The sequence below is a fragment of the Vulpes vulpes genome, chromosome 13 (genome assembly GCF_048418805.1).
Source record: "Vulpes vulpes isolate BD-2025 chromosome 13, VulVul3, whole genome shotgun sequence".
Taxonomy (NCBI): domain Eukaryota; kingdom Metazoa; phylum Chordata; class Mammalia; order Carnivora; family Canidae; genus Vulpes; species Vulpes vulpes.
In genome coordinates, this window is record NC_132792.1 from 35,954,203 (window position 1) to 35,977,622 (window position 23,420).

Below are 23,420 nucleotides of genomic sequence, written 5' to 3' on the forward strand. Positions count from 1 at the left end.
ATTTTTCCAAAGAGACATACAGATGGCCAACACACATATTAAAAGGACACTCATCATCAATCATCAGGGAAATGCAAAGCAAAATCACAATGATATACCTTATACCTACTATTAAAATAAATGAATTTTATACATATATATAATAAGTGAGCAAGTGTCAGCAAGGATATGGAAGGAAAAAAAAAAAACTCTCCTCTACTGTTGATGCAATGTTAAGTGGTACAATCACTATGGAAAACACTATGGAGTTTCTTCAAAAAATTAAAAACAGAACTACAATAAGATCCAGCAATTCCATTCCTGGGTATCCATCCAAAGAATACAACAACACGAATTAGAAAAAAATATATGCACCCTCGTGTTCATTCTACCATTATTTACAATAGCCAAAATATGCAACCTAAGTGATCATCAATCGATGAATAAAGATATGATTTTATATATATATATGTGTGTGTATGTGTGTGTGTGTATGTATATATATATATATATATATATATATATTACACACAGTGGATTACTACTTGGCCATTTAAAAAAAGTAATCTTGCCATTTGGACAACATGAATGGCACTTCAAGGTGTTATGCCAAGTGAAGTCAGACAGAGATAAACACCATGTGATTTCACAAAAAATGTGGAATCTAAAAACAAAAAACCAAACAAAATAATCCAATTTATATATGAGCAAAGAACTTGAATATATATTAGATATACAAGTTATCAATAAGCAGTTGATAAGATGCTTAACATCACTAAACAAAAGTGCAGAAGTAGATTCCCAAATACAGAGAACAACTGTTGGTTCCTAGAGTGGGGGCAGGAGCAGGGAAAGAAGGGCTAAATACTTAGGAAGTATCTTAGCCATTTTAAGATAACATTAAACAAAACTTGGGCGCCTGGGTGGCTCAGTCAGTTAGCATCTGCCTTCAGCTCAGGTCATGATCCTGGGGTCCTGGGATCAGGTCCCACATCAGGCTCCCTCCATGGAGCCTGCTTCTCCCTCTGCTTATGTCTCTGCCTCTCTTTCTGTGTCTCTCGTGAATAAATAAAATCTTAAAAAAAAAAAAAAGTGTGTAGATTTTATTAAAAAAAAAAATCTAATTCCAAGCAAAAGTTGAGCTGACCTGGAGGTGAGAGACAGGTAGGTGAGAGTATCTCTAGAAAGTGATTCAAGCAAATAAACAATCTGAAAAGTTCATGAGGCAGAACTGGGCAGGCAAGTCCAGGCAATGGCAAAGAGGCCAATGTTGGTATTGCAGTTTGATAATAACCTAATTCACTAGTTCATTGGTTTTCCACCAATCCTACACATAAGAAATATCTGAATAGGCTTTATATAGCCATTGATCTTAAGATTTCATCTAAGCCTGATTCCATAGTTTTCAATGTCCTGAATTTATTTTTATTTTTAAATCTCTAATTTTTCACTCTACTTTCAAAAGTTTTCACATAAGGTACTAGATGCAGGACATGAATTTTTTTTAAAAGATTTTATTTATTTATTCATGAGCAACAGAGAGAGAGAGAGGCAGAGACACAGGCAGACAGAAGCAGGCTCCCCACAGGGAGCCTGTTGTGGGACTTGATCCCAGATCCCGGGATCACACCGTGAGCCAAAGGCAGACACTCAACCACTGAGCCACCTAGGCATCCCCAGGACATGAAATTTTAAAAATCTATGGTTCAATTGTGGCTAAATCACTTAATTATGCTTTTAGAAAAAAGAATTACATTAACTTTACTAAGGTTTACTTTCCTCCTTAAAAAAACAAGTATAAACAACACAAACCAAGTATAATAATCCCTTCCTAATCTACTCTGTAACTCAATTACATTTAAGTTTTAATAGACACAGGATTCCTTGCTAAAATCTGAAGAGTCTGAAACTGTCAATACATCCAAAGAATTCAGAGTCCACTTGTAGGACAATTAAACCAATAACTACAATTTAACATAATAAATGCTAAAATAATGCTATGCAGACATTCCTATGAGATACACCTAGGAGAAGGCTAAAGGAAAAATGTAGTTGTTTAAGCTGAACCCTGAAGTATATGAATCATTCCATTAGAAAAAAGTTTCATTAACTCTTTAAAGAAAAAAAAGAAATCCCAATTCAAAAATGGTCCAAAAACATTAACAGGACTCTTACAGAATATAAAAACAGACATGACCAAATAAACATGAAAAAATTCTAAGCCTCACCAGCAAAAAGAGGAAATTCAAATTAAAAACATAGGACTCTTTTAACCTGTGAGATAACCAAAATCTCTCTCAGCTTCTAAACTCATCCTCTAGGACTCTATCTGAAAGGAATTTTCATGAATCTGCAATAATACTTACACTATTTGTAATAAACTTTTAACATATTTGCCATAATGTTTTAAAGTAGCCTAAACCTGAGACAATCTCATTGTTGAAAAGATATCATGAAATATGGGTAGGTAAAAAGATATATAATTGCATTATAATATGGTCCCATGTAATGGCATCAGGCTCCCTGCAAGGAGCCTGCTTCTCCCTCTGCCTGTCTCACACACACTCTCTCTCTCTCTCTCTCTCTCTCTCTCTCTCATGAATAAATAAAAATAAATCTTAAAAAAAAAAAACTCCCTAAAGAGGAACGGCATCAGCAAAAATAGCAGAGTAAGGTACACTAGTCTATCTCTCCATAAAAGCCATAAAAATCCGGCAAAAACTCTTAAGAGCTAACTTTTTTCAGAACTCTGGAAACGAACCAAAAGTCTGCAGCAAACAGAGAACACTTCTTTCAAAAAAAAAAAAAAAAAAAAAAACTGAAGCTCAATCTCAGTAAGATCAGTGAGTTTTGTGGTTTTTACTTACCCATGTTGAATCCCCTACCCCTCAGTCTAGCAGTGGCATTTATTTAAAAAGCCCAAATTCCCAGTATAAGCAAGTGATAAAGAAGAAAACACAGACCTTATTCACAAGGAATTGTGGTTTTTGCTTTGAACTGTCTAGTGGCTACCTAAAGAATCAATTCAATAAGCTTACTTTATCTCTTTTCATTCAGAACTCTCCCAATACTAAAAAACAAAAACAAAAACTACCCAGGAGCATCTGTAGAAAACACAAGCAAATGACTGCATTAATCTTTGCTTCTTGGGACAATGGATAAGGGGCAAAAAAATAAATCTATTGTCTTTATGGGAATACAGAAGGCCATACACACACTCAGGGCTGTGCAAATGCAGAACAAAGACCAGAGAAAGGCCTTGAGCTCTCCTCTCCCAATGACTTTCAGAGTCTGCGCAAGAAAAGAAGGCAGAATTGTCAACTGCCTGGTTGACATTTGAAGACATTCCCAATCAGAAATCACAGAGGTCACATGGCAATGTATGAGACATTCACAGTACAAAAAGAACTGTCAATCAATTATAATTCCAGCAAAACTATCCTTGAAAAATTAAGAAGTCTCAAGAAAATAAATTCCAGGACCAGAAGGCTTTACTGATGAATTCTACCAAACTTTTAAAGAATAAAGTAGTAGTACTTTTCAAACTCATGAAGAAAAAAAAAAAAGAAAAAAGAAAGAAAACAAACAAACTCATGAAAAAACAGCAGAGGAGGGAACCTTCCCAATTTCTTCTGTAAGGCCAGTATTACCCTGATAACAAAGGTAGACATAAGACAAGAAAATAATACACCAATATCCCTTGTGAGCACAAACAGAAAAATCCTCAGTAAATACTAACATATCAGAAGAAATTAAAACATTATGCAATGTGACAACTAGTATTTTTTCCAGAAATGAAAAAGTTGCTCAACATAAAAACAAAATGAATCAATGCAATACACCATATTTGCAAAAGGAGGAAAAAACATACATCTCAACTGACACAGAAAAAGCATTTGACAAATATCCAACAGTCTTGCATGATTTAAACATTCAACAGACTAAGAATGAAGACAAACTCCTCAATACGATACAGGACATCTATGAAAAACATAACAATTAACATCTTACGTAAGTAATGAAAGACTGAAAGCTTTCTCTCAAAGATCAGGAAGCAGGAACAATCTGTTTTTGCCATTTTATTCAACACTGTAGTATAGGTTCCAGCCAAGAAATCAGGCAAGAAAAATAAGTAAAAAGGCATTCAAAGTATAAAGGAAGAGGGGTTTGCCAGGGTGGCTCAGTCAGTTAAGCATCTGCCTTCAGCTTAGATCATGATCCTGGGGTCCTGGGATGCAGCCCCACATCAGGCTCTCTACTCAGTGGGGAGTCTCCTTCTCCCTTTCCCTCTGCTCTTCCCTCCCCACTTGTACACTCTCTCACGCTCTCTCCCTCTCAAATAAATACATAAAATCTAAAAAAAGAAAAGTGTAAGGAAGAAGTAAAACTACCACAACTTACTGATGACATCCTTTTTGGAAATCATAAAGAAATCATACACATACACACACATACACACATACATACACACATATACACACACCTGGTTAAAGCTAATAAATTCAACTAAGTTCTAAGATATGAGGTAATTACACAAAAATTAGTTATTTACACTTACAATGACAACCTGAAAAAGAAATACAGAAAACAATTCCATTTATAATAGCAACAAAAAAAATAAAATACTTAGGAATAACTTAACAAAGAAGTACAAGACCTTTGCACTGAAAACAACAAAACAGAAATTAAAGAAGGGATCTAAATAAATGGTAAGATATCCCATGTTTATGGATTGAAAAATTTAATATTACTAAAATAGCAACAGTACTCCCAAACTGATTTATAGATTCAATTCAACCCCTATCAAAATTCCAGAGTTCTATTTTGGTTTGTTTTTGTTTTGTTTTGTTTTGTTTGGGGGGGGGGGGGGGTTGTTCTGTTGTTTTTTTTTTTTAAGATTTTATTTATTTATTCATGAGAGACACAGAGAGAAAGGCAGAGACATAGGCAGAGGGAGAAGCAGGCTCCATGCAGGGAGCCTGATATGGAACTCGATCCTGGGACTCCAGGATCACGACCTGAGCCAAAAGCAGGTGCTAAACCACTAAGCCACCCAGGCGTCCCAGGTGTCTATTCTGAATAAATGGATAAACTAATCCTAAAATTCATATTGACTTTCAAAGAACACTGAATAGTCAAAACAATCTTGAAAAAGAGCAAAGTTGACTTACACTTCCCAATTTCAAAACTTAGTATAAAACAGTGTCATACTGGCAATAAGGATGGACATATAAATCAATGACCTAGAACTTACAGTCCAGAAATAAAACCCCTTATCTATGTTTAACATATCTGTGATAAGGGTGTCAAGACAAATAAGTGCAGAATGAATACTCTTTTAAGTATAGTTGACATACAATTTACATTAGTTTCAGGTGTATAACAAACATCATGATTTGATAATTCTACACATTACTCAATGCTCATTTCAGTAATTATAATCATCATCTGTCACTAGGGAATGAATAATCTCTTGAAACAAATGGATATTCAAATATGAAGCTGGACGGACCCCTGCCTTACACTATACATTAAAATTAATTCAAAATTGATCAAAAAACTAAAACTACAAACTCTTAATAAGAAACATAGCTATATATCTTCATGATCCTAGATTGAAAAGTTTCATAAATATTGTACCAAAAGGATAAGATAAATTGGATTTCATAAAAATTTTAAAAATTTTGTGTATCAAAGGCTATTATCCATAAAGTGAAAAGATAATAAACTAGAAGAAAATATTTGTAAATCACATATGTAAAAGAGTCTAATGTCCAGAATATATAAAGAACTCCCACAATTCAGGGCACCTGGGTGGCTCCTTTGGTTAAATGTCTGCCTTCAGCTCAGGTCATGATCCTAGAGATTGAGACTGGGATTGAGCCCTGTGTCAGAATCCCTGCTCAGTGGGGAGTCTGCTTCTCTTCTTTCCCTTCCTCTCCCTCTGCTCCTCCCTTCACTCATGTTCTCTCCATATTAAATAAAATCTTTAAAAAAAAAGGGGGGAGTGGGGGGAATTCTCACAACTCAACATAAAGATAGCTCAATTCAAAAATGAACTAGAACACGAACAGGCATTTCTCCAAAGAAGATACACAAATAGCCAATATGCACATTAAAAGACATTCAACATCATTTGGGAAACAATTATCAAAGCTGCCACTTCACACCCACTAGGATGGCTATAATAAAAGGAAAAAAAAAAGAAAAGAGAAAATAACAAGTGTTGGCAAGAATGGAGAAGAATTATAACCAAAACACAATGGACATAGGAATGTACAACACAAAAACCACTGTGCAAAACAATATGGCAATTCATCAACAAAGTAAATATAGAGTTACTATATGACCCAGAAATTCTATTGCTACACATATACCCAAGAGAATTGAAATCATGTTCATATAAAAACTCATATATGCATGTTCATAGCAGCATTATTCTCAAAAGCTCAAACGTGGAACAACTCAACCCAACAATCAAACTGAGACACAGGTAAACAAAATCTGGTATATACCCATACAAAAAATTATTATTTGGCCAATATAAGGAATGGCGTAGCAATAAATACAACACGGATGAACCCTGAAAGCATGCTAAATGAGAAAAGCCAGGCAGAAAATACCACATATGATTCTATTCATATGAAATGCCCAAAATCATGGAGACAGGGTCTCTTTTATGGAATTCTGAAAAGTTCTGGAATCAGATAGTGACATGACTGTAAAATGGTGTGAAAATACTAAAAACCAAAGAACTGTATAATTTAAAATGGTGAATGTCATACCACGTGGGTTTTATCTCATTAAAACAAAAAAATCTCCCTCAAGTAATCAGAACTCTGTTTCTAGGAACAGTAGTCTAAGTAAATATTGCTTTCTCTCACTCAAAAATATCAAGACAACAAAATGAAAACCATCCAAGTTTCTTAATTAGCATGTTAGGCAATTTAAACATATAGTTGCACATTAATAAGACATATCACCTTGTCCATACAATTTTCAAAATGTAATAGCAATGTATGGCTCTACCTAGATTTACCCTTCAAGTCATAATCCTGGTCACATTCTGCCATAAAGTCAAAGGACTGAAATGAACAGACCAAGAAACAAATATGCACTGAATAAAAGAGTCTATAAACCAAACAGTAGACATTAAAAGAGATAGAAGGAAAAACAAAAAGGACCCCATTTACAAATTTATATCACTGTTGTTCCTTTTGCTTTCCTAGCATTGCAATCATTTTGTTATTTATTGAAATAAAAATAATCACTTAAAAATGGAGAGGTACTTCTCTCTATACTATGTTCTCAAAATTCCTAACCAAAAAAATTTACTAGTAATGAGAGTAAGAAAAAAACATATCAAATACCTACAATATAAAAATGTACATTTTTTATTGGAGTTCAATTTGCCAACATATAGCATAACACCCAGTGCTCATCCCATCAAGTGCCCCCCTCAGTGCCCGTCACCCAGTCACCCCCACCCTCCTGCAAATGTACACTTAAACTACCTACTCCAGGGATCCTGGGTGGCTCAGTGGTTGAGCATCTGCCTTTGGCTCAGGTGGTGATCCTAGCGTCTGGGGATTGAGTCCTGAATCGGGCTCCGTGCAAGGAGCCTGCTTCTCCCTCTGTCCATGTCTCTGCCTCTCTCTCTCTCATGAATAAATAAATAAAATCTTAAAAACAAACAAACTAGCTACTGCAGGGGTATTTGGTGGCTCAGTTGGTTAAGCATCTGCCTTTAGCTCATGTCATAATCTTAGGGTCCTGGGACCCCAAGGTCCTTTTTTGGGCTCCCTGCTTGGCAGGGAATGTGTTTCTCCCTCTCCCTCTGCTCACATTCCCCCGGCTCGCTCTCAGAGAAATAAGAACTTTTAAATAAATAAACAAACTAGATACTCTATCTTCAGTTAGACACTCTACAGAAAGTCCTATGGTGTATGTAGCAAGAGCCGTGTTCTTATAACTATAGCAATAATTGTTTATAAGGCAAAATTAAAGGTGTTTTTTTTTCTTACAAGTGAGCCTTTACTGTTTCATAACAAATTAAGCTACTGTATATGGTACTCTAACTTTCAAGCCATCATATGTTACATAAAATGGTTCCCAAATCGGTAACATAGACTTGAATAAAAAAAAACTTAAACATATGCAAATTCAAAAAGATTAATTGATTCTACATTTAATAATGCCCAAGGGTAGGGGGCAATTCTCTCCTTCAGAGTCAATTTAATTTAATATCAAAGAAAATAAATTACTTTGTACAAAAGCCAGAATTAAAAAACAAACAAATCATATCATACACGTAGACAAGTTTTTGTGGTTTTACTTTCCGGCTATAGCAGACCACAAATAAAAGTATATTTTATTATGCTTCTGTTAGTACTCCAATAGCATTTGAACTAAAATAAAATATTTAAAAATAATTTGGCAAAAGATGGTAGGCTATACAAAGTATCTGTTAGCGTAATAGTATCAAAGAAGAGGTTTCATTTACTTTTGTTTTGATCAATTTTGAACTATTTCTAATAGGTTAGCAAAAATAAAAAAATAAATACCCATGTATCCATTCATTACACCCAATTCATCTAACCATAATATACCTTATTTGCTTCAAAAATTTCTTAACAATAGTTTTTATAACTTTATTTATGCTATTTTGGAGTCTCATTAAAATGTAGTCAATTTGTATAATAAAATAAAAATTTCCTTGCAGTTTATGCCACCATATTTAATTTCTTTTAAAAAAAAACAATTCAATCAAGTTTATATGAAAAATAACAACTTCTGGAATTTTTTTTTTTAAGAAATAACTAAGCCCACTTTTTAACACTTAAGTTGGTGAAAATAAAATTATTTAACAAATGCCTACTTCACATATTGGAGAAGTCCTAGTCTGAACATATATGTTCACTTTATAAAATAGGTTTAGAAACTATCAATTCAAACATTACCCTCTAGGGAAAAATAAATCCGAATGTAACTAGTGGAATAAACAACTCATTAAAACTCAACTTGGACAAACTCCAGGATAAATTTAAGGAAACAGAAACTCGTAGGTCTTGATTGTGTAGTAGCAAAAATTGAAAATGAATATACTCTAATTAATGAATACTTTTTAAAAGACTGCTTATACCATCTACTGACAAGTTATAATACAGAGCTGATCAAATTTCTGGATCAGCCTGGCATTTCTTTAAAGAAATTTCTTCCTTTAAAATTTTAAATAAAGAATGTGGAAATAGTTTTTACTATTCAATGCAAAGGAATTAACTTAATCCGTTCTCATGTGCATAGGCAAAATTTTTGCCATACATACACTTGAGGAACAGCCATCCATTCTCTTAAAAATCAACACACCTCAGAGCAATTGAAAGAATATCCTCAGCAATAGCTGGATCTGAAGATTTATATAGAGTCCCCAAATGCAAAGTTTGAACTTACAAACTGGTTCCAAAAATGTATTTTTGTTATTATTCATATCCTGTACAGTAAAATAAGATTAGATCATTTTTTCCAAAACAAAATGAGTACAAAGCTTCACTAACTCAACTTAGAAATAAAGCGGTTTAAAAAGCTAAGAAATTTGTATTTAGTTCTGTATACAATGACTATTTACCTTACACATCAATACTCTATGAAAAGAAAAAAATGGTTTTAATTAAATAATAATCCTATTCCACCTGATTCATAACTATTTATTATAAGTTAGCATACACAACTATAGACTTCTACTGATTTTATGCATTCATATACACTTAAAATTTAAATGGATGTGTTTGTGCATGTGTATGGGTCGATAGCCTGCATTTTAGAACTAAACATTCTCAGAGATCAAGCTTTTCCTACATTAGTACACACACTTCTACAGTGATATTTTTAATGTACACATAATAGTTTGAATCCAGTTTCACATTCATCAGCAGTGTATCAAAATACCCCTTTCACAACATCCTCATCAGCGTTTTATTTTTTAATCACAACCGTAGTATTTGCAAATAACTATAAAATGCAAATTAGATCTTGTTATATTTAGATATGAAAAGTTCACCATTTTTCAAATTTCTGAAATATTATTTCAATTTAAATATTAGATAAGAGAAAAAGTAAAATTGCCATTAAAATATAATCAATTTCTGATTATTATAATATACAATTTCCAAAATTGTACAATTATGGATGGTAGCAAACAAAATACAAAAGGTACAAAATGTTATCCCTTCATATTCTTATCATCTCCTACACAAGTTATTGAATATAAATAATTCATCTACTTAAGTTAAAATGTCTAACTACTCAGGAAAAAAGAGAGTAGTATGGTCAGAGAATATATTTTATATATGTAATAACATTCAAATACAAGTGGGAATTCTGATTAGACAAATCACTAAAATTTTAGTTCACATTCAGTAATTCAAGTCACTGGTTTTTCCCTTTGGCTAAGAGTACATTTTACATGTATTATGTCAGTAAACAGGAGACAGAGTTGGTTGTGAAAAACACAATCTAAAATCTCATCAATCAGACAACCAAAAAAATAATGAAATCACTGAAGAAATTACCAGCTGCATGTCAATGATATTTCTGCCTACAACAGATTCAAGGTTTTAAAGATAAATGTCCTCCATAAAAAAATATAGTCCTTACAGAGTTTAAGTAAAAAGAAAGGAACGCTATTAAATAATCACACAAACCAGTGTAAAATCACTTCCATGAGAAGTGCAATGAAAAACAGAAACAATATGCCATGAAGGAATATATTAAGGGGCATGTGATCTAGTGAGATAAAGTGTCAATACGGGGTCAGTTAAAGTTGTTTAGGCTATTGACTAGTGAAACAATATGCTGAAAGATCTGGCTGAAAAAAGAAACTGAAAAAGTCAAAAGGTGGGAGAGGGCTAAGAAGGAAAATATTCAGAGGAACACAGACAGCCAAGAAAGAGCCAGATCATGGAGGGCATCGCTGAATGTTTTAAAGATTTTAATCTTTACTGTAAAAGCTATGAGAAGCAAAGTATTTTAGGCTGGAGAAGCACATTATTAGAATTATCTTCCAAAAACAAGGCAATCGAACAAACCTGGCTATAGATATAAGCATTAGCTAGTGATTAAGACACATGAAAAGATGCTTAGCATCACCTGGTATCAGGGAAATACAAATAAAAACTACAATGAGATACCACCTCACACCTGTCAGAATGGCTAAAATTAACAACACAGGAAACAGATGTTGGCCAAGATATGGAGATAGGGGAACCCTCTTACACTGCTAGTGAAAATGCAAACTGGTGCGGCCACTCTGGAATACAGTATGGAGCTTCCTCAAAAAATTTACCCAAAGGATACAAACATAGTGATTCGAAGGGGCACATGCACTCCAATGTTTATAGCAGCAATGTCCACAATAGCGAAACTATGGAAAGAGCCCAAATGTCCAACGACTGATGAATGGATAAAGATTGGGGGTGTATATATATATAAATTAGTAATTATATAATATTCCATTGTGAATGTGTGCGTATTGATATATAGTAATATTCCAACTCACACGTTGGAATATCACTCAGCCATCAACAAGAATGAAATCTTGCCATTTGCAACAAAATGGATGCAGCTACAGAGTATTACGCTAAGTGAAATAGTCAGAAAAAGACAAATACCATATGATTTCACAAATATGTGGAATTTAGAAACAAAACAGATGAATACAGAGAAAGGAAAAAAGGAAAAAAGAGAGAGAGGGAAGCAAACAATAAAAGATAGAGAACAAACTCTGGGTTACTAGAGGGAAGTTGGGTGAGGGAATGGGCTAAATGGGTGATAGGTGTCATATGTAAGTGACTGAGTCACTAAATTCTAGTCCTGAAACCAGTATTACCCTATATATTAACAAGAAGTTTTTTTAAAAACTTGAAACATACAAAAAACGAAAAACAAAAAACACCTCTTGAAATATTTAATCAAAAGAGAAAAAGCCAAGACTTCATCTTATTCATCATGGGACTCCAGGGCCTACAGCACAAGTTTTCACATGATAGGTGCCAAAATATTATTTTCAGAATAAATAAATGAGTCATTAATTAGATGAAACTTGAAAAAAGCTAAGTATTAACAGATTCATCTAGGAAATTGGCAATATCATAATAAAGAATACAAAGTTATTACCAAGAACTTGCTAATAGTTGGTAACTACTGATGGCTCCATCACTAATTAAAAGAGATCTAGAACCAGTGACTTATTTCTCTAAATCCACCAGCTCACCTTCCCTAATCCTTCATTTCCACATCCATAAAATAAAAAACAAGTGACTTGCTTATGGTGAGATTCAAATAAATCCCTGTATATAGTGGAATTAGTGAAGTACAAATGCTTGTAAAGAGCATTGTGATGCTGTTCTTAGAGATTACCTTCTGCCACTAATTATGCATTATAAGGACCTCCAATTTTTATTTGTTCCTAAATTTCAAATTAATGTTAAAAAAGAGATTTACTCAAACACAATTAAGAAATTTAGAGGCAAATCTGAAGCTAAATTGAGCAATTTCTAACCCAAACACTTCCCTTTTAATATACTAATAACATAGAATTCTTTTGAATATACTCTTAAGTTTCAGTTCCCAAAAATAATGAAATACAGACATATTTCAAAGATACTGTCACTAGAATAAAATGCTGTCAACAAGATAATATTCTCCTGCTGTTGTACATAGACAAAACCAAATACTAGGGAAAAGCTAGCATAATTCTTCTTATAAAAAGAAATGTACATCTTATAATAATCTCTAATATCCAAAAATCAAATTTAAAGTCAATAATCTAAGAATGAACTTTAAATGTTCATTTGTGTACCACTAAACTATTTTACTAAGTTTAAAACTTTTAACAACAGAAAGAGATGACCATATTTGCCTATACAACTTCACACCCAACTGATCACAAAATTGCATGTGGAAAGTATCAAGTTTTCCAAGAGGAAAATTAAAAATAATAATAATAAATAAATAAATAAATAAATAAATAAATAAACCTTCTGCTCTCATTGGACCAACACTCTGGTTGTTAACATGTGTTGCATGCTCTTCGTGCACTTATTTTAAAAAAAAAAATCACAGAGGAAACTGATATAAAGAAAGATGTTAAAATAATTTTAAAAAATAAAAATAAATAAATAAATAAATAAAGATGTTATTTACCTATAGTAGTGTTTCTCATGTCTTTTTAATTTCATATTCACACACTCTTTCTCTAAAAGCAGGTATTTCTCAACTGGTCATTTATTTAAACACATTAGAAAATCAGAACCAAAACATGACAAAAAAAATAAAAATTGGGAGGAGTTAACATATAAAAATTGTTCTTTCAAGGGAATTTTTTCAAACAATGCATTAACATTCTAAGTAAGTTAATGTACTTTATTAGCAAAATATAAAATCATTAGTAATACAGTGAAAAGATTCATAATTTCATAATTGAACATTGTAGCTAAAATGTTAAAAAGTGTTGAAATTAACCAAACTAAATCCCAAAACAGCACAGGCAGAGACTTAAAAGGTAGTACTAAGAAAGAGGCAAACAACATCTGATTAAAACATGTTCAGAACAAATCACGTTATTTTATTAAATTTCAGATTCTGGATTATTACTCATATAAAGATTACCTAAGAGGTTTTTTTATCTTAAAATGTATTATTTAAAAAACCATTCAATCAAGACAAATTCACAGAATAATCAATGGCACATCTGTGGAAAAACATTCATAATCATAAGTCTAGATTCATTTCTATTCCCTATTTCCCAACACCCCAAAACAAACAAATATATATGGATTTATATAATAAAACTAATCTTTCTGATATGAACAAACTGGTAGTTGAGACTGCAAATGTAATTTAGATCAAATTTTCATCTCAATACAAATACAAGGCTGTGAACAAATTAATCAAAATAAAGAAAATACAGAGAATAGAAAAATAATCTGTGTTTGCCAGCTAACAAGCTAATCAGTCATCTGCCCAAAGGAGACAGCATTACCCCTTATTATGAGCCAAACACCCTCAACAAAGAGTTGATGCACTCTAGAGAGAGAAAGGGACTAACTGCAAAGGGACAAGAAAGAAATTTGGTAGTTACCTGATTATATGCATCTGTCAAAAATCATTGGACTATATACATAAAATTATTGAATTTTGCTATATTTAAAAGTATACTCTAGTTTTAAAACGAGAACTATATGAATGAAAACATGGGTACAATTCATATAATAATCCATTACAGAGAACTTTACAAACAACCTTCTACACAACTCTGAAGTACTAGGAAAGCCTGCTATAAGTTATATAGTATGTTTCAGGTGTAGCCAGACCTCTAACTAAATACTTCTCTAAATTTTTTTCATTACTCACAGGGATTCTATAAAAATAAGAATATTTTGAAAATACATTAAGTATGAAAAATTAAGTATTCGCCTTCAAATATTATTCATCCCCAAAAAAAAGATCATGAGACTAAACACTAATATCTAGGGTGCCTGGGTTGCTCAGTCGGCTGAACGTCTACCTTTGGCTCAGGTCATGCTCCCAGGATGCTGGGATGGAGTGCCAATCACACTCCCTGCTCAGGAGGGAATCTGCTTCTAATCTCTCCCTCTGTCCCTTTCCACCTCGCCTCACCTCTCCCGACCCCACCCCTGCCTCAGACTCTTTCTTTTGCAAATAAATAAAATTAAAAAAAAAAACTTTAGAAGTAGAAGCTCTAAGAGCACTCATACCTGAATATATGCATTTATTAGGATAAATTAAAATTGATGATATTCAAAAACGGCACCTTTAGCTTTTCTTTTCAGATTTAGAATCTAATGTTCTAAAACGTTCTAAAACTGATTTATATTAACAGTTGCATAACTCAGTTAAGGTGCTAGAAATCAATGATTACATACCTGAAATGGGTGAATTTTATGCTATGTAAAGTATATCTCAGTAAAGCAGTTTATTAAAAAATATATATATAAGTTAGCATGATGCTTGGGTGGCTCAGTGGTTGAGCTGAGCCTTTGGCTCAGGGCGTGATCCCGGGATCCCAGGATCGAGTCCTGCATTGAGCTCCCTGCATGGAGCCTGCTTCTCCCTCTGCCTGTGTCTCTGTCTGTCTCTCTGTGTGCCTCTAATGAAAAAACAAATAAAATCGTTTAAAAATATATATATGTTAGCAAAGCTATTCCTATGGAAAGATGCTTTAGGATGCATACTTAGTGTGAATTCGCCAATCCTTCATCAATGGTAGTAGGGACTGCTAATCTTGGGGCTTGACTCAGATCTAAAAGTGAATTCCAACTTCACTATTTACTGTATGTATAAGCATTCGTAAGTTAAGACAAGATATGCATAAATTAGTAAATTAGTAACTCATAATGGTGTTATTAATATTAAATGAGATAATGCTATAAGACTCAGCATTAATACTGGCACATATATGCTATTATTATTAATACTAATTTTTGGTATTAACAATTCCCCATAAATTTCACCCATACTACTTGCTTACATAGGTTGAAAAACAATTTTAAGTTTTTAATATATAAATTATATGCAAATTAGATATAACTATTTCTCAATTAACATAAAAATTATCAGAATGAGACGTGATTACAAAGTAATGATACATTCTGAGTATTGCCCTTCAAAATTAATCTCAGTAATTTATAATCAAAGAGGATCTATTTTCCAACAACTGTACATATTAAAAACCTGGGGATCCCTGGGTGGCTCAGCAGTTTGGTGCCTGCCTACGGCCCAGGGCGTGATCCTGGAGTCCGGGGATCAAATCCCACTTCGGGCTCCCTGCATGGAGCCTGCTTCTCCCTCTGCCTGTGTCTCTGCCTCTCTCTGTGTCTCTCATAAATAAATAAATAAATAAATCGTAAATAAATAAATAAAGCCTTATAATAAAAAACTTAATTACAAAGAATTTACATACTTCACATTACGTATTTTATTCACATTATATATTGTATAAAAATAGATATTAATATAATGCAAGGATACAAATTTAAAATATGTGTATTTATAAATAGATTTCAAAGGCTCTAATATATGTTAACTTAACATCCATAAATACCAGAGATTGTAATACATGTGAAGATTACTAAAAAAAAAAAAAAAAATTTGGGATCCCTGGGTGGCGCAGCGGTTTAGCGCCTGCCTTTGGCCCAGGGCGCAATCCTGGAGACCCAGGATCAAATCCCACGTCAGGCTCCCGGTGCATGGAGCCTGCTTCTCCCTCTGCCTGTGTCTCTGCCTCTCTCTCTCTCTCTCTGTGCGACTATCATAAATAAAAAAATTTAAAAAAAAATTTTTAGGAAAGCTGAAGCTTTTATCAAGTACACAGTACAAAATCATCAAAACAACTGCAGAACGTTTGCAAAAAGCTGGAAAATAAAAATGATACATTGATTTATCCAATGAATTTTCATTTATCTGGAGGAACTTGTATTTCAGCTCTTATTATTGGTTCTCCACCACTAAATGGTTTTCAGTTCAAATATGAATCATTGACAAAATTAAATATAAAAATATAGACTAATTCAAAAGTATTATGCAATCAAAAACTATGTATATGCCTGAAACTAATATAACACTGTATGTTAAATACACTGAAATAAGATTTAAAAAAAAAAATCTATGTAATTATCTCCTTCCAAGGCTGAAGATAGCCAAAAGGACAATTTTATATAATTAGATTGTAAAAGACAATCTATACTGCCTTTTTTTAAAGATTTATTTATTTATTTATTCATGAGAGACACAGAGAGAGAGAGAGAGGCAGAGACACAGGCAGAGGGAGAAGCAGGCTCCCCGCAAAGAGCTCGATGCAGGACTCAATCTTGGAACCCAGGATCATGCCCTGAGCTAAAGGCCGATGCTCAACCACTGAACTACCCAGGTGTCCCACTATACTGCCTCTTAAACCAGTTTTTCTCATCTTAAAATTCCCTTAACTAACTCCATCAGGGCAAGTATCTTGCCTATTTTGTTTACTGGCACATCTCTAGCCACAGCCATTCAGAGTATCTGGCACATAGTGGGCATTCATCACATATCTCTGAAATTGATCTGAATGTATGAACAAAGAACAATATCAAATGTGCAGAAAGGCAGACAAACAGTGGAAAAACTCAGTAGAGTTTCAAAAACAAAAATTGAAACTGGAGAATGTTGTTCACAAAACTGAAGAAAATATGTACCCTGTCTATTCTGGTCATCCTTCCCCATTTTAATCATCCAGATAAGGATACAAAAGAAGCATTAATCACAAAAAAGTTAGTAAAAGACGAAAACAGAAAGTATGAGCAAAACATTCTAAGAAACATGCAATGAAATGCTTAGTAGTGGAAAGATGGTTATGTTAACAAGACCATGCAAGCGTATGCCAAGTGACACAACACAGAATCCTGTAAGATAGTAGACTAAGTTATATCATGCACAGAACCATCTAATAATGTGGTCTACATTACTGTATGCCTGACCTGAGACTACAGCTCAAATTAAACTTTTACACTTTAGTAGATAGAACTAGTAAGACCTAACCACTTGCTTTCAGAAATTTGACAGAAACTGAGCAGTTTATTGCAGGAGTTTATTGCAATACAAAGGCAGGGGATGGGGGGAAAGAGGCTATTTCAACAAGTTATCCAAATCAAAAGAGAAACCTGGTATGAGAACAGTTTGCACTATGTACTTCCCAAATCAAATTTATCATATGATATAATGGAAAAATTTACCAGGATAAGGCATTTTCATTGTGATCATACTTACCCATCTCTCTGCAGACTAATAAGATAAAAATAAACAATGTGTATTTTGTTTCTTTTAAGGCAGTAAAATTTGGACTTAACATCCTACCCTTAGGATCTCAAAAGATAATAGATTCTTAAGTGTCCAATGTAAAACTTTAAAACAACAAAATAGAGCATTTTTATCTTTTTTTTTAAAGATTTATTTACTTATTTATTTATGATAGACATAGAGAGAGAGAAAGAGAGGCAGAGCCACAGGCAGAGGGAGAAGCAGGCTCCATGCCAGGAGCCCGATGCGGTACTCGATCCCGTGACTCCAGGATCACGCCCTGGGCCAAAGGCAGGCGCCAAACCGCTGAGCCACCCAGGGATCCCCGCAAAATAGAGCATTTTTAAAAGAAATTCAACTTTAGATGTGAAACAGATATAAGAATTGAGCCAAAGACAAATGAAGATTGTTGTATTTCTCATTCTCAACTCCCCTGAGCATCTTTAAAAGATCTATATATCCTTAAGAACTGTAGAACCATTGTGTAGAGACACAATTTCAGCAATCACATATTTTGATGAGTTTCTATCTTACTTTGATGAATGAATCAAACTCTGATTCATCTGCATTTAAAGCAGAAACCTGGGCAGCCCGGGTAGCTCAGCAGTTTAGCGCCGCCTTCAGCCCAGGGCGTGATCCTGGAGATCCAGGATCGAGTCCCACGTCGGGCTCCCTGCATGGAGCCTGCTTATCCCTCTGCCTGTGTCTCTGCCTCTCTCACTCTGTGTGTCTCATGAATAAATAAATAAAATCTCTTTAAAAAAAAAAATAATAAAGCAGAAACCTGCACCAGCAACATATGTCCCTTTCAAGAGGATCTGACAAAGATAAAAACCAAACAATGCTGGATTCATATAAATCTCAGTCTATTCTGAAATGTCTAACTATGTGACCATACACAGAACAGTATTTTGCAGCTTGGATTTGTTAAAATACATTCTCTTTCACCAGACTGTTAAAATTAATGTTAACATCTATCATTAGGGAAATAATCTCATAATCAGAACATTAAGTGCTTTAACTGAATTAATTTACCACTTAGTAATACCTCAAAGAGCTGTATTTCAGCATTCTCTTAAATTTCAAACCAAGTAACAGTGAACACTATGCTGTGATAGTATCTTTTTAATGAATAATGCTCACAAAAATTTTGGATTCCCTTAAATAACTTAAAAAAAAAAACTCTTGTTTTTCAATAATTAACAGGCACTACTGTTAATAAAAAAGGTGATGAAGCCAGTATGCATGTGAATTTGAAAAAATACACACATACATACATACATATACACACAGAATATATATACACACACACATACTCATAAATGCCAGCCCAGATGTATGAGAACAATGAGGTATTTACAAAAAAATTTTAAAATAGGTATGAAGGTCTCAATTTTCCTACTGGTTCTAAGGCCTACATCCTCCTAAAGCCTACCTAGAATAAATAAAACAACCAAGTGAAAACTCATTTAATTTAATCTTTAATCTTTATTTACTTTAATTTTCATTGTATTTAGTATTATTAAATTTTTCTGTAACGTATAGACTGTCAAGCACTGTATCTAAGTTTTTAAGAACTTAACAGTTAAGTATCTTTCAAACATGTTTTTTTAAGAGAAGATAATCAAGAAAAGATCTCCCTTTACTGTCAAAAGTTATAAAATCTTCCTGTAGAAAACAATTTAAGTTAGCTATCCCTATAAATGTTAAGAGCAAAAGCTACTTGAATATAAATTTGAAAATACTCCAAGAATTCTAACAAATTTATCACTTTTCTCTTCCTCCCCAAAGTAAGTACAACTATTCCAAATATGCACTTAATCACTTTTTACTTGCTCAAGCTGTACCAATTTTTAGGAAAAACTGTCAAATGTAAATAATACATTTTAAAATAAAAAGCAAAAGATATGTAAACTAAGCTTCTGTTTTGGGAGTTAGATTAAAACAGAATTTCCACATTAAAAAACAATGTTTCCCCGCAGAACTGGAGGGGAAGACTGGCAAACCATACATATAATAAAATTTTAGTATGCAGATTTCATAAGGAACACTTACAACTCAACAACAAAAACAATCCAATTTAAATATGAGCAAGGAACTTGAATATATATTTCCCTAAAGAAGATATACAAATTATCAATAAGCAATTGATATAAGATGCTTAACATCACTTGTCAGAGAAATGCAAATCAAAACTTCCATGAAATAACATTTCATATTCTTTAGGTATTCTTTAGGATGACTATTATCAAAAAAAACCTAAAATAACAAGCATTGATAAAGATGCAGAGAAATTGGAATCCTTGTGCATTGTTGGTGGGAATGTAAAATGGTACAGCCACTGTGAAAAACAGAATGACAGTTTCTCATAAAATTAAACACAGAATTACTATATGATCGAGCAATTCAGCCTCTAGGTATATACCCAAAAGAAATGAAAACAGGTACTCAAATATTTGTACACCCGTGTTCAAAGCACTATTTTCAATAGCTAAAAAAGGTGGAAACAATCCAAATGTCCACTGATGGTTGAACGAATAAACAAAGCACATACATACAATGGAATTTTTCAACCTTCAAATGGAATGAATTTAGAAGGAAATAAAGGGAGAGGAGGAGAGAAGGAGGGATGTAAGGAAGGACCAAGTGAGGGAAGAAAAAATTCTGACACATGCTACGGCATGGATGAATCTTAAAAACTTTATATTTAAAAAAAAAGAAAACTTTATATTAAGTGAAATAAGCCAGTCACAAAAGGATAAATATTGAATGGTTTACCTTACATGAGGAACCCAGAATAGTCACATTTATACAGACAATTATCAGAGGCTGAAAGTAAGGAGTAATGGGTAGTTACTGTTTTAATGGGTACAGAATATAAAATCTATGGAGATGAACAATGGTCATAGTAGCACAAAAATTTGAATATACTTAATGCCACTGAATTATATGCTCAAAAATGGTTAAAATGATGTTTTACATCTTTTACCATGAAAAATTTAAACAATAATTTTTAAGCAATATGGTACAGCTGAAAGAGCCTTGAATCAAAAAAATGAAGAAAAAAAAAGAAAATGATGATCAAATTGAGGCATTGATATTAACAGTGTACTCTTAGGTTAAGTAATCTGAACTCTCCTGGACTCAGCTTTTTCATCTTTGAAATGAGAAAATAATATATGATGAAAGCGTTTCTTTTCAGTTCAAAACATTCCATGAAAGCACATTGCAAATGCACAAACCAAAGCTGACAATCAGCCTGCTGCCACTCAAGTGGAGAATTAGCCTCCCAGTCAAGTCTTACCAGTTTTAAGACATTCTGTTAATGAAAATGTTTATCACAAAAGCAGACACATGAAAATAATCATAGTTCTGGAAAAAAGGAAAATAAAAAGCTCTATTACAGGGTCATTAAAAATACCCAACTCTATGTTCTCAAACTGAGATATTATAAAAGATGGGGCAGTTGAAGACACATCATTTTGAGAGTCCTGTGGGGTAGGTTATTTATTCTCTATGTTTGCTGATAAATATTATTGGCATTTTGTTTTTAGGCTTGAAGAGCCTAGTTTCCATTAAAGTTAAAAGTGTTTACTCTAGTGTTATCCTGAGCTAGCTCAAGAGAATGGCTTCTTCAGTTTCCATTTCAGGGAGGCAAAAGAATCAGTATCTGCTCACTTCTTCTTTAGACACCATGTCAATTATCATGAGCCCACTATCACCAAATCCTCTTTCCTTATTAACACTAAACTCAAACACGGATTCCACAAACATCTTCCTCAACCAAATGAACTGCTCAATAACTTCATTAATCGAAACCAACTCGTCTGCTACCGTACTAAATAAGGAATGGGTACTTAGAGGGATCCCTCAATCTTATAAATAAATGTGTTTTCCCACATTCCTATGACTATAAAAATGACTCATGACATATATTAGCAATAATTAAGGAAGAGAAAAAACATGAAAGCAGACTTTCTTTTCAATAAAAGAAAGAACTCTAGAGCTGCCCAACAAGGAATCTGGCTACCTGACAAAGTAGTGAAGTCCCTCTGAATAAAATATTCAACCCATGAATAGACAACTATAAATCAAAGCTATGTCATAGACTTAGAAAGTGAGAAAATGCCTACGATTCCACCCAACCCTGTTATCTACAATTCTATGAGATCATCACAGTATCCATATTCTGTTGAATGTATACTAGGAGAGTTCAAATTTATTAGCTGTACTATCTCAACTACCCTCTAAATACATGGAAATCCACTTTTACTACAAGGCAAAAAGCACACTGAGCCTTTGAAGATGATTAACAGAAGATAATGTACATCTTCAGTCCTTCAGGTAAGAAAGGGATTGAAGACTTTGGAATCAGATAACCTATGAAAATCCTTGCCCATTCACTGTGTGACTTTGGATAATTTAAATAACCTCCCTGAGTTTTATAGTTTTATAAGAGAATATCATCTTAGCTCATAGGATTATTATGAAAAGTTTGTTAAGCTTATGTACCTAATACCGCATTAAAGAGTATTTTCCTTCAAATCCTATGCATTCTTTAATAACCTGCTTACAAGTTACCATGTTCATGTTCTTCATGACTTTCTGAGCCAAAGTAATTTTTCTCTGAACTTCCAAAGTATGCTGCATTTCTCTCCATATAAATGAGATTACATTTTTGAACCTTCAGTTATGGAAGAAACTGAATTTGAGACTATAATTGCAGTTTTACAAGCCTGATGAGGAAGAAACTGGGTTAACAAACATTTGATTAACTGGTTTAACTTTTTTTTAAGTGTTCATATTAAAAAGCTCAGACATCCTTAATCATATACAAGTCTAGGCCCAAAAGTAGCCTCCCAAATTCCTCTCCCACAGTATCCATTCACAGATCCAAGAGAGCAACCTTGACTTTGTTGAGACAATATTACCCCCTAGAAGCTTTCACACCCCAACCAACCTGCTCATGTCTGGATATCAACCCAATTCAAGCAGTAAAACCCACTTGTACTGTCACTTCTCAGAAGCCAACCATGATGTTCAAGGGAAATTTTCTACTTTCTATAAACTATTAGGACATTTTATTTAAGCCTCAATTTTGCCATTTAAACACAACTGTTTTCTTATATGCCTATGTCCTCTCCCACTAGATTAAGTTTTCATGCTCAGGGGATATCTCTTACCCTCACTGCATTCTACTGTATTCTTTCCCCAATATCCATATGTAGCACATTGCCTCTCAAAACACAGGAAATCAAAAATATTTATGAATATCTACTCTCCCCTAATAGAATTGAAGCTTCTTAAGGAAAAGCGGCAAAGAAATAAAAAATAAATTAACACATACTTTAGGTACTTATTTTTCAATTAAAATTGCAGATCGAGGATGTACAAATGGTCAATGTTTATGTAATACAATACATAAACTTGTATGATTTGAGGTATAGTGACAAGAGCAAACAATCTAAAAACTACATTCTACCTTATGAATGAATGTCACAAACATTATTTTTGAGTGACAGAAGTCAGCCAAAAAGGAGAATATGTTGGATGACTCTATTTAAGTCCAAGGACAGACAAAACTAATCATTATT

The 23,420-nt window shown here is 33.3% G+C and overlaps 1 protein-coding gene across 27 annotated transcripts in view; it reads right to left on the reverse strand.

Annotated features, from left to right (window-relative positions):
- Nucleotides 1–23,420, reverse strand: part of VPS13B (vacuolar protein sorting 13 homolog B) — a 727,825-nt gene that overhangs the window by 601,523 nt on the left and 102,882 nt on the right. The gene's annotated exons all lie outside the window — the stretch shown is intronic.